We start from the raw sequence: 11667 nt of genomic DNA, 5'->3' as shown, positions 1-11667 counted from the left end.
ACAACCCCAATTACACATATGCAGCTACAGGCAGAATGAATAACTACTTGTCTTTGAAACGCTTTAGGATGCATTTGAACTTATCTCCAAAAACATTCAGTATTTTCAATTTTTTGTTAGTTCTCATGACCTGAATAATGATGGGGTAGGGGGTGGTCTAAATGTTAAAACAAGCTAGCAAAACAAAATTATTTATTTTAAACTGATTTACACTGTATCCCACGAAACAAAGTGAAAGATTTTTCTTTCTGGACTTATTTCCTTTTATTTATTCCCTGCTGCAAAGAGATTTTTTCCTCCCCAAATAATTCAAGCATATATTTCTCTTCTCTAGAGTTTCAAACTGGATTTTTTTTTTTTTCTTTTCAAAAGCAGTGGATTAGGAGAGAGCCATTTTAGCCCCAAATAGTTACCAGGTTTTTCATGATTCTTTTATCAATTAACTGGAAGTGTTCACATCACTTTTGACAATACATGCCAGCAGGAAGGTAGTTCTATTTTAATTATTTAGGATCATACTTCTCAACCCTCAATGCGTATTAGAATCACCTGGAACACTTAAACAAAATGGATGTCTGGGCTTTATTCCAGCCCAACTAAGTCATAATCTCTAGACATGGAAGCCAGTCATTGGTGTTTGGTTTCCAACTCTCAGCTGAATCTACAACCATGAGAGATGGGGCTCAAAACCCCTCCCAGATAGCTGCCATTTCTTTGTGGCTGAGCATCAAAGGTCATACAAAAGGATTTCTATTAAGGCACCAAGAAAGAATTAGAACAAAACTTCTCCGCCTTCCTCCTATAGAGAAATAGACTGTGCCAACTCAATTTGTGAACCCAAATGGATTACAATAAAACAATAATAGTCACTTTACCAAACTCCACACCTCCAGCTCTCTTCTCCCAATTAGTCTTTTTGATCTCGAAATAGCCACTTAAAAGATGTAGCTTCAGTACCTCAGACTCTTAGCCTGACTCTCACTACAAGGTTTGCTATAAATTGTATCATCCATCAGAGAATACAGGAATCCCAAGACAGATGCCCTTGCCAATTTTTGGAAACATTTTTGAAGTACTTTTGAGATTCTCAGGAATGAGTTCCCCACTGGTATTCACTTGATGGGCAGAAAAAAAAAAAAAAAAAAAAACTCAGTTAAAAGGAGTGCCGAGCAGTCTGACTCTGGGTCCAGCTGGGGCCCAACTCCCCCAACAGGGAGTAACAGCTCTCCAACCTGCCATTCTGATTCAGTACATCTGAGGTGAAACCTAAAGACTGGTATTTTTTAATAGGAACCTCAGAAGATTCTGCAACAGATGGCCTGCAGACCACCCAGAGAAACAAGGCCATAGACTGTTAAATGAAAAGCTTTCAGAGAAACCAGGAATATTTAGGTGGGGAAAGCTAAGCTATCTTCAAATGTTTAAAGGGTTTTCCTGTTTGGAAAAAAAAAATAAAAAAATAGGTTTTTTTCTAAACTCTCTTCTGTAAGATTGAAAAAGATAGAAAAATGAAACGGGTGGAAAATGGAGAAAAAAAGTTGATTTGGCCTTAATTTAGAAAAGAATTTCATAGTCATCAAACTGCCTTAGAAAGTAATATTTCGTGATCCATCCAAGAATGATTGCCACTTAGCAAAGATACTATCAAAGGGATGCAAGCTTGTGGTAGATAAACAGTTCAGTTTGCCATGTCCCTTAAAACATGAATTCACTAAAAATAACAAAGTTCATCATGGGTCTAAATCTTTACGGTAGTTTGAAAAAATATATAGCTGGCCTTGTGTGCACCAAATTTAATTAACTCAGTTTCTCTAAAGCACCTCATTACACCTTGAATATCTTATACCAGTGAGTCATGAAAGTGACTTTTGAGTAAAGAAGCTTTAACCCAGTTAATAGGTCTGCCCAAAAAAGAGTCGATTACCTATTTATGGCTTTAAAGTCAAGTATCAAAGTTAGTTCAATACAGCGATAGCTAGCTAGCTAGATGGGCTTCCCAGGTGGCTCAGTGATAAAGAATCTGCCTGCCAATACAGGAGCCATGAGTTCAATTCCCTGGGTGGGGAAGATTTCCTGGAAAAGGAAATGGCAACCCACTCCACTATTCTTGCCTGGAAAATCCCATGGACAGACAAGCCTGTTGGACTATAGTCCATGGGGGGTCACAAAAGTATTGGACACAACTTAGTGATTAAACCACCACAACAAAGCTAGCTAAATAGAAAGAGATATGGAGATAGATAATTGGATAGACAGAATGAAATGAGAGAGATTCATTCACTCCTGGCTAAGAAGGACTAAGCACTCTCTAATCCATCTGTCTTATTGAATGCAGCTTTAAAATCTGGAAAGAATGTGCATGGAACAGCTAGCTATTTGAGGACTTTGAAAAGAAAATAGCAGCAAGTGTGTTGAATAAGAAGACTAGAATTAAAAGTACCATCAAACAGACCATGACTTCACCAATTTTATTACCCTCTGGAGTTCCATGACCTAAATTCAAGATGGCTTGAGAACTTGAAGGGGTTCTTGCCATATATAGAAATCCAGAAGCACTCTAGTTCTGGCTCAAGAAGTGTTAAAAGGGCCTCCTAGATATCTACACCGGAGAAGGCAATGGCACCCCACTCCAGTACTCTTGCCTGGAAAATCCCATGGATGGAGGAGCCTGGTGGGCTGCAGTCCGTGGGGTCGCTAAGAGTCGGACCCGACTGAGTGACTTCACTTTCACTTTTCACTTTCATGCATTGGAGAAGGAAATGGCAACCTACTCCAGTGTTCTTTCCTGGAGAATCCCAGGGAGAGGGGAGCCTTGTGGGCTGCCGTCTATGGGGTCGCACCGAGTTGGACACGACTGAAGCTACTTAGCAGCAGCAGCAGCAGATATCTACACAGTCAAGCACAGTGTTTTCATAGCCAGCTGACTCTCTGCCTAGTAACTCTGCTGCTGCTGCTAAGTTGCTTCATTCGTGTCTGACTCTGTGCGACCCCATAGATGGCAGCCCATGAGGCTCCCCCGTACCTGGGATTCTCCAGGCAAGAACACTGGAGTGGGTTGCCATTTCCTTCTCCAATGCATGAAAGTGAAAAGTGAAAGCGAAGTCGCTCAGTCGGGTCCGACTCTTAGCAACCCCAGGGACTGCAGCCCACCAGGCTCCTCCGTCCATGGGATTTTCCAGGCAAGAGTACTGGAGCGGGGTGCCATTGCCTTCTCTGCCTAGTAACTCTAATGGTGTCTTAATGTCAGTGTAGTGGTCACGTCTTTGCAATAATCAGTTCAGTTCAGTCACTCAGTTGTGTCCGAATATTTGCGATCACATGAGCTGCAGCACACCAGGCCTCCCTATCCATCACCAACTGCCGGAGTCTACCCAAACCCATGAGTTTGAGTAGGTGATGCCATCCAACCATCACCTTTGCAATAACAGGGTGTATAAAATCTGCTACTAAAATCTCAGGTTTTCTAAGTAACATGAGAGATGAATTTCATCCATTTTTTGACTCTTATCCCTCGATCCTCAAGTTCAAATGCATAAGAAGAATGCACAGAACAATAAAGATTCTGTCCATTAAAAAAAAAAAAAAAGTGGGAGGGGCCCTAATGCTCAGAGAGAGCATGGAAATCTGTTTTTCTTTTTCCTCGTTTTTCTTCCCTTGTTTCATTCTTCAGTGCCTCAGCCCCCAAATGATCCTAGAGCAGTGGTGGCAATGGCAGCAGTCAGACCCTGTAGGTCCCTTTACTTTGAAGGAAGAAAATCTTCCCCTCCAAACAAAGGAGCTATGGTCTGAAAATAATGGGAGGAGCCCCAGCTACTTACCCTACTCACTTCCCTTTTCTCAGGTCCCGCCTTCCCCACCACTTTCTTCTCTCCTGCCCCCTTGACCTTGATGTGGGTGGAGTCAAGGAAAACAGGCAGCTGAGCCGGATGTCTTGAGGCAGGAGGTCTTTCTCTGCCCTGAAGACTGCAAAAAAATGGAATCTGAAGGAACCAGAATGTACCACAGAGATAGCAGAGAGAGAATTTAAGAAAGCAACTCCCATCAGTGGTATATGAACTCCTGGCCTCACTTGAGTTGCAGGTGTGTGAGTCTGAATTTTAAAAAACACACACAGACTTTGAGGAGGGGCCATGGAAGAGTCTATTACCCAGATCCTATAGCCTGGCTGCCTGAAAGACCTAGAGGACAGATCTGAATAGCACTGCAAAGGATTTTAAAACCAAACTGATATTGGGACCACAACCCAAAGAAATCTGATCAAAATATGACTTGAACCCAACCAAGTTGATTGCCACTAAAGCAAAAATATTATCATTCTCTGTGGGGTTTTAGCTAGACCCAGAGGGTACAACATCATAGTCAAAATGTCCACAATATAACATGAAATTATTTGGCATACATAAAACATGGAAAATCTCAACTTGTGTAAGAAATGAATCTGTGATGATAGAGTTGTTGGAGTTATCTGAGAGAAATTTGAAAGAAGTTATTAAAAATAAGAAAGAAGACAGAAACACCTTTGAAACTGGAAAGATAGAAAATCTCAGCAAAGAAATACAAAGTATTATGAAATACTAAATGGACATTTTAGAATTGAAATTATAGTAACTGAAATAAAAATCTCATAAGGTGGTCTCAATGATCAGAATGGAGGTGGCAGAGGAAAGAGTCAGTAAACCTGAAGATTCATGAATAGATCTTACTCAATCTGAATAATGAAAACAAAAGGAAAACAATGACTGAACAGAGTCTAGAACTAACACTTGTACCATCACAGTGCCAGAAGGAGAAGAGAAAAAAGTGTGAGGCTGGTAAAAATTCATAAGGAACAATGGCTGAAAACCTCCTAAATTTGGTGAAAGACTACCTTGTAGATTCTGTTTGTATCCTGGGCCAAGCAGCCAGAGGACAAAGAGAGAAAAAGTAAGGGGGATTACTAACCCAGCCCTTTTGTAATTGCAGCTGCTGGAAACCTCCTTTAGAGTTAGCTTGTCTCCTGTGGGTTTCCATAGCTACGCTCCAATTGCTGCCATGAGATTGGCTAGTGGCTGGGGGGAGGTCGGGAGAATGGCAGCTAAGGGTTGGGTTTCTCGCTCAGCGTTTTTAAGTTCCACCTGCAACTGTTTAAACCAGGTTCCCCTGGAGCTTTCTCTGCACAAGTAGTGCTCACTTCCACAGTTCTGGCTGTGTTAGGTTCAGGCCAGAGGATACTAGAGGGACAAAAAAGGAAAACTGTGAGTGTTGAAAGGCCATTCTTCATCTCCAGTCCACTTGCTACTATTAATACTTATTTTATGGCACCCACAGATAGTTGCTCTCTACATTCTATCCAGGCTTATATTTGCTTTCAATCAGAGAGACAAGGATTGCTTGTTCCATGTTACCCAGAACTGGAACCTCATTCTTCTAGAAGAATTTCAGCCAAGGATGAGGATGTTCTGGGGAAATTACTAAATATAACAAAATATTAACTTCTCACACTTTGGATAACATTATTGCAGATGAATGTTAAATAAGTCACTTTTGTTTTTCTGCTTATAGATTATCATAAGGAATCTAATTTATTTAATTATATTCCTAGTCACTTTCCCATCACATTGCCAATATGAATTGAAGAACTAGAAGACTATTTTTATTGTATCCATAAAGATCATCTTTTAGAAAGTTAAACTGTTTTCCCCTAAATATTTATATAGACTTTACAAATTTAAACAGTCATCACTTTGGACTCTCCATGCCCCTGATTACCATCATTAGTACAGATAGGGGGAAAGTGGCTATATATTGAAATACATGTACACTCTTACTGTAACATGTTATTTTGTACATTTCTTACTATATTATTCATTCAGCCAATATTTATTACATGTTCATCTAGTTCTGGCTTTGACATTGTAGCAGTGAATACATTGGTTAAGGTCCTGTCTTCATTCTATTAGTGTGGATATTTGAATAAAATATCCTAGGCCTGCTGACAAGCACAACTGGTCTGTACTATTGTTCGGAACATGCAGATGATTTTATCTTACTTATTCTGCAAGCAGACTTTGCCTCTGGTGAGCTTTACAACAGGATAGAGACTGGACAGATCACATTTCTCTTCAAATGTACTCCACATGAAGAAGTTTGGGGCCATTACAAACTTCATGTTCAACTGAACGATCTTAAACATAACAGTGTGGTTTAGGTATGAATATTCCTGTTCACTGGGCATAACACTCACTGTAAAATCTTGCCTTGAAATATTTTGCAAATTTCCTAAATTTGGGCAAAGATGTCAGCTTACAAAAGCAAAAAAAAAAAAAAAGCCACAGGTTGAGTCTAGTGTTCTTTACCCTCTGATTTGTACTCTCCCAGCTGAAGTTAATAATTATACCTTTTATTTTCTTAAGCAGCTTTTTCACTTTGAGAGTTTAAATAACTTGGTTAGCACAGCTTAGCTTTTCCCAGGTGGTTTATTGAATGTCACAGTTAACAGCCTCAGACCTGAAAAATGAAGCTAAATTCTTAAAAAAAAATGAGTTTTATGTATTCACTTCTGTATCATTTTGGTTTAGTAGCAAGAGAAGGGCTGCTGCTGCTGCTGCTAAGTCGCTTCAGTCGTGTCCGACTCTGTGTGACCCCATAGACGGCAGCTCACCAGGCTCCCCCGTCCCTGGGATGCTCCAGGCAAGAACACTGGAGTGGGTTGCCATTTCCTTCTCCAATGCGTGCAAGTGAAAGTGAAGTTGCTCAGTCGTGTCCAACTCTTAGCGACCCCATGGACTGCAGCCTACCAGGCTCCTCCGTCCATGGGATTTTCCAGGCAAGAGTACTGGAGTGGGTATTTGTATTTGTACCATTTGTAACCATTTGCTACAAATTCATTAGCTCATGAATGTGCAGAATTTTTGTTAAGTATTTTGTATTTCAGCTCTGTGATCAACATTATCATAATGTATATTAGGCACTTGGCTTCTTTTCATTATCTCCTTTTTCCTTCTCTTTCCTCCTTCATCCTCTCCTCCATTCTTGCCTTCCATCCATCCCCTTCTTCTCATCTTCTACATTACTATCTCTGGTCATTTTTCATCTTCTCAAAAGTTTCTCACCGAGTACTGAGAGTATGAACATGCCATTGTTGCAGGTAGGGGGACCCCTTCCAGGGCCCGAAACTGGGCTCTTGTCTAACACTCGGAAATGAATTGTCTGAGGAGACACATGTACGGACAAAGCAAGAGATTTTATTGGGAAAGGGCACCCGGGTGGAGAGCAATAGGGTAAGGGAACCCAGGAGAACTGCTCTGCCATGTGGCTCGCAGTCTCGAGTTTTATGGTGATGGGATTTGTTTCCGGGTTGTCTTTAGCCAATCACTCTGACTCAGAGCCCTTCCTGGTGATGCTCGCCTTTTCAACCAAGATGGATGCCAGAGAGAGGGATCCATCTCTGGGAGGTGGTTGGACATGTGGTGTCTCCTTTTGACCTTCCAGTTGGTGGTGGCCTATTAGTTCCGTGTTCCTTACCAGGACCTCCTGTCGTAAAACAGCTCATGCAAATGGTTACTATGGTGCCTGCCAGGGTGGGCGGTTTCAGTCCGTGTGCTTCCCCTAACACCATCACTTCTCAGACATATCTAGGTGTGGTTTACCAAAAAATGTAAGCATCTAAGGCAATTCTATCATCACTGTCACATGGGCTGTGCATGTGTATGTTTTATATGAATCCAAGAATGTGAATAACCTTCTACTTGGCAGAACACATTCAACTGATTAAAGCTGGTAGAAACTACAAAAATTTCACTGAATTCCAGAAACCATGTACCTTCTTAGTTTGTTTTGAGGCATTTTTTCCCCCAACATTGGTTAAATAGCTATCATTTTAACGTTTGCATTCCTCCTACCTCCCCCAACCCAAGGGAGGATAGTACTATTGTAATTATACTACATTCTTCTGAGGTTCTATAATGAGCTATTATTTTGCTAATGGAATATTCAAGTAGTCTGTAGTAATTTATCAAATAGTCCCAAGTCCCATTTTCTCAGTGTGAATCTTTTTGTTCACAGGTAAATTGATGTGTGGGGGGTTATCAAGGCTTTTTTGTAATTCAAATTATCCATTCCACCTCTCTTCACACACACACACAGACACACAATATATGCAATCTTAGAAGAGTTTTTAGAAATGTTTAGAATTAAAATTGTACAGACTTTTTGCAAGTAGAAATTTCTGCATTTTAATTTTCTTTTTTATTTTTGCATTTTGATCCCTAATTTTGAAAATGCACTTAAAATAAAGGAGGATGGGAAAATGTAATTCAGTTTTTTTCATGCTACAGGCTGTTCTTTTGTCAGCTTGAACTACTAGCAGGAGAGCACTATTCTAAATTCGACACTAAGAAACAGGAAACCATCTCGGCCCAAGCTCTTCTATTTTCCTCCACTTTTAAAAGACATGAATTTAAACTGGTATGGTTCTTATTGAAATGGACACCCCCTTTTGGCACAGAAATGTTAAAGGTATAATATTATATCTTTAATTAAAAGTGTTACGCATGTATTAATGAAGAGCTCCTGAGCAGAAAACTATGCAAAAAAAAAAAAAAAAAAAAAAAAAAAACCCACATTGGGAGACTTGTTTAAAACTATTTAAACAAACAACAAACAAATGCAAATTACCTATACAATTAACTAAGCCACTAACTGTAAGGTTCCAATTCTTGTCGTGATGGTAAAATGCTTGTTCTGCTGGCTGTTTCCTCAAATCAACCTTAAAGTTTATTTTGTAATATTGTCCTGACAGGAAAACATCTTTGAGAAGCTAACTAACAGAAGGCCCTGAGGATGAAGGATGTCTAGAATCGCTGCTGTGTGATAGGACAGGGAGTTGCACCCTCCTATGGGAATGCTCCGAAGATGACCCTTGAAGAGACAGAGTGAAGAAAAGCCTTCTAAAACATGTACTTGCCTTTCTTTCACATTGTCTTTGGACAATCATCACCTTCCCATTCACCAGAAATCTTCTGCAGCAGCTCAGATTGCTAAAGTGGTGTCTCTGAGATAACACTGGGCAGCACAAAGAGCCTGCCTGAGTGATGAATTATTAAAAACAGGTGAAGGCTGACCAGCTGCTCTCAGGCATCCACTATCCCCCCGCTTCTCCAACAACATCCATTCGCTGATGAATATCAGCCTAGGGAGACTGCCTCCTCCCATTGCTGTGCAACCATAAAAAATGAGACATGAATCACCCACAAGATGAAACTCCTGTGGGAGAATTGTTAATAGCCTGGAATCCACAGAGGTTCTGGGATGCCTGAGACTCTCTGCCCAAGGATTTAACCCCTCCTCTGTTTTTAAAATTCACCAAAATTCACATAGACTGGATCCTCACCTTTGGCCATTACCCAAAACACATTTCCAGGAATTCAGGGCCGTGTTTTCTATTCAGAGATCCTGCTGAAACAGAGTAGCTGACACACCAGGAGAGCCTGAACTCAGCAAGATAACTAGATGGCAAACAAAATAGAAAGATTAAGAATTAAAAATAGTATGATAATTATAATTAAGAATTAAAAATAGTATGATAATTATAATTAAGAATTAAAAATAGTATGATATAGTTATAGAAGTATTAGAAGATATTAGCCATATAAAAGAGTAACATTAAGCCACAAAAGAAGTTCCAAATGGAAAGATGATGCATAAGAATTTAGGAGTTCTTCTCAGGATTAAGGAAATCCTGAGATTTCTTTAATTTAAATTAGATTTAGAAGGGCCACTGAGTGACAAATAGTACTGATAATGAAAAATCTACACCAAGACAAATAAGTAAATTTAAGAAAATCAAAGTATAAAAGAAAATTCTGAACACTGATAAAAAGAAAGCAAAGAAAGGAACAAATACTCCAAGTGAAATCAATTTTAGAGGATGTAATCAAATTAGAAAAGAACAAATCTAGAAAATGATGGAAGAGATATGATAATTAAAATTATCAAATATTGTGATAACAGTTAATGCTGGCAAAAACTGAGGGTGTGGGTGAGGGTGGGTGTGTGTGTGTGTGTGTGTGTGTGTGTGAGAAAGAGAGAAAAAGAATGGAAAAAATCTAGAGCAAATGGAAAAGTATATAGAGAGTAACCTGGAAATAAAATTCAACATTATTCAATTTGATGAGTTAGCAAACCTAAGGAATGAGTGATAGTTTGTCTAGGAAAATATTCTTTTGGGAAAGTTGGTTGTTACTCTTGTTGTTAGAAGAAAAACTATAAAATTTGCGTATGTGTGTATACATAATAAAATTTAAATATTTGTTACAAGAAAATAATCATGATTTTGGATCTTTGGAGAAGGACAACTGCCATAAGAATGAAATAAATAAATGTCATGTAGAAATTTTAACCAGCAGAATAAATTAAAATCATTCAAACAGCACAGATGGAGAAAAAAATTTGAAGTTTACATGAAAAATAAGTACCAATATACTGGTAGTTATATTTATCTAGTATTTATAGTTGTCTATAACACTGAGTTAAACATACTAGTTAAAAATGGAGACTATATATAACAATGCATTTTTTAAAAAAGAGTAAATAATATGTTGTGTGAGAAAAGAAAAATATTAAGATGTATCAAGCAAATATGAACCAAAAGAAAAATGACATAGTAATCTTATACCTACAAATATAATTTACTGCCAAGAAGATGTTACATACGGATAAAAGAAACACTTGGACAAGAAGATATATTTATCATAAGCCACGCCCATTCATTTCTGTATTGCATATGATAGCATCCTCATTGCAGTGGCATATCTGAGCAGGTGCAACACATCAAATGACTTGGCAAACCCTAGTTATTTAGGGTTTAGACCAGATATGGTCTTTAACACAAGTTTACCAACTCCTGATATGTAAAACTGAATTCTAGAAGCAGAGAAAGCAAATGGGGTAAAAAATAATATTTGAAGAGAGCCAGAATATTATAAATGATAGAATTAGTAAACAAGAATGTTAAAAAAAGCTATTATATCTCTATTCTATATGTTCAAGAAGCTAGAAAAGAGGTTGAACATATTACATAGAGATATATAACATGTATTTTTTAAAAACCTGAACTTGTACTGATAAAAACTATATCTGAGAAGAAAAATTCACTGAATGGGATTCATGGTTGAATAGATATTGCAGAAGAAAAGATTAATGAAATTGAAGATATATCTATAGAAACTACCTAATATGAAAGAAAAATATAAAAAATAAAGGCCAAAAAGCTCGAACATAATAGTAGTTAGCCTTGGAACAAATATATATTAACACATAATTAGAGTTGCTGAAAGACAGGAAATTAGGGATGACCGAATAGTTTAAGAAATAATGGGAGCAATTTTTCTGAATCTGCTGAAAACCATATATCCCCAGATCCAAGAAACTCAATAGCCTCAAGTGTAAATGACATATTTAATAGCAAAGACTTTCCCAAGTCACATTACAATCAAATTGCCTAAAATCTGTAATAAACAGCCTTAAAAAGCAGCCAGAGGTACATTTCATATAAAAGAACAACAATTATCACAATAGATTTCTCATTGGAAATAGTGCAGACAAAAGTAAATAGTCCTAAAAGAAAAACTATCAACCTAAAATTATTTACCTATTGACAATACCTTTCAAACACAAGGATTAAATAAA

General features: G+C 38.3%; 1 long non-coding RNA gene across 3 annotated transcripts; it reads left to right on the top strand.

The window, feature by feature from the left end:
* Positions 1-5117: 5117 nt before the first annotated feature.
* LOC112579575 lies at positions 5118-10722 on the top strand. Of its 3 annotated transcripts, XR_006544481.2 has the most exons (4): positions 5118-5234; positions 6045-6187; positions 8316-8496; positions 8780-10722. It is a non-coding gene; the product is annotated as an uncharacterized LOC112579575 (long non-coding RNA). The 3 variants fall into 3 exon arrangements; XR_006544482.2 differs by lacking the exon at positions 6045-6187 and having other exon boundaries at positions 5123-5234; positions 8780-9968; XR_006544483.2 differs by lacking the exons at positions 5118-5234; positions 6045-6187 and adding an exon at positions 6761-6819.
* Positions 10723-11667: the final 945 nt, after the last annotated feature.

Source organism: Bubalus bubalis, chromosome 2 (assembly GCF_019923935.1).
Source record: "Bubalus bubalis isolate 160015118507 breed Murrah chromosome 2, NDDB_SH_1, whole genome shotgun sequence".
Taxonomy (NCBI): Eukaryota; Metazoa; Chordata; class Mammalia; order Artiodactyla; family Bovidae; genus Bubalus; species Bubalus bubalis.
The sequence above is the reverse complement of the archived record's forward strand: the minus strand, read 5'-3'. Positions and strand labels throughout refer to the sequence as shown.